The sequence below is a fragment of the Propithecus coquereli genome, unplaced genomic scaffold, assembly GCF_000956105.1.
Source record: "Propithecus coquereli isolate 6110/MARCELLA unplaced genomic scaffold, Pcoq_1.0 Scaffold164, whole genome shotgun sequence".
NCBI classification, from domain to species: domain Eukaryota; kingdom Metazoa; phylum Chordata; class Mammalia; order Primates; family Indriidae; genus Propithecus; species Propithecus coquereli.
In genome coordinates, this window is record NW_012140969.1 from 1,149,726 (window position 1) to 1,150,795 (window position 1,070).

Genomic DNA, 1,070 nt, shown 5'->3' on the forward strand with positions numbered 1-1,070 from the left:
TCGCTCTTGCTCAGGCTGGTCTCAAACTCCTGAGCTCAAATGATCCACCCGCCTCGGCCTCCCAGAGTGCTGGGATTACAGGTGTGAGCCACCGGGCCCAGCCCAATTATACTTTTGAACCCCTCTAATGAATTTTTCAGTTCAGTTATTTTTCAGCTCCTGTATTTCTGTTTGGTTCTGTTTTTTTTTTTTTTTTTTTGATAATCATTTCTATCCCTGTGTTGAATTTCTCATTTTGATCATGTATTGTTTTTCTCATTTCATTTAGTTGTGTATCCATGTTGTCTTTTAACTCACTAATATTTAAGATGAGTATTTTGAATTCTTATACGATTCACAAATCTCCATTTCTTGTGGTTATGTGTCTTATTTTCTTGATTCTTTATTCTTCATGTTCCTTATAAATTACTCTGTTGTTCATGCATTTGAAGTAGCAGCTACCTCTCCTAGTCTTTATGGACTGGTCTTGACTGGGAGAGACCTTCACCCATCAGCAATGCTTCATATAAAATAAGATAGAGACTGACTCCTCAGAGAGTATACCGTAAGGCTGGTGACAAGGTCCCCTTTACTTCCGTCTCCCCCTCCTGGAGAGAAAGCCTCAGTTCTGTGCTTTCTCTCAGTCACACAGAGCAGTGCCCGCTGTAAGAGGATGCCTGCCCTTTTTCTTTGTTGCTATCTGTCTGGGGACTGAGCTCTTTCGGTTATCCACTGCTCAGTATGAGGAGAGATACTGGCGCCTCAGACATTGCTCTGAGAAGTCATGACATCAGTTAGCCTCTGACTTCCCACTGTGGGAGAAATCACGGGCCAAGGCAGTCTTCTTGGCACTGAGCTGTGCTGTTTTGGGGGAGGGACTGATGCGGGTAAACTAAAACAGTTCCTACCCATATAAATGCAACTGCTCTCAGTTTGTGCTCCTCAGGGGTGCTTCTAGTTATTAGCTGAATTCTGGATTTCTCTTCAAGATATTTTGGTTCCAGTATTATTATTAATATATTGGTGTTTCCATAAATGAACAGAGAGTTAGGGCTTTCTACTCTGCCATCTTGCTGATATCCTCTAAAATA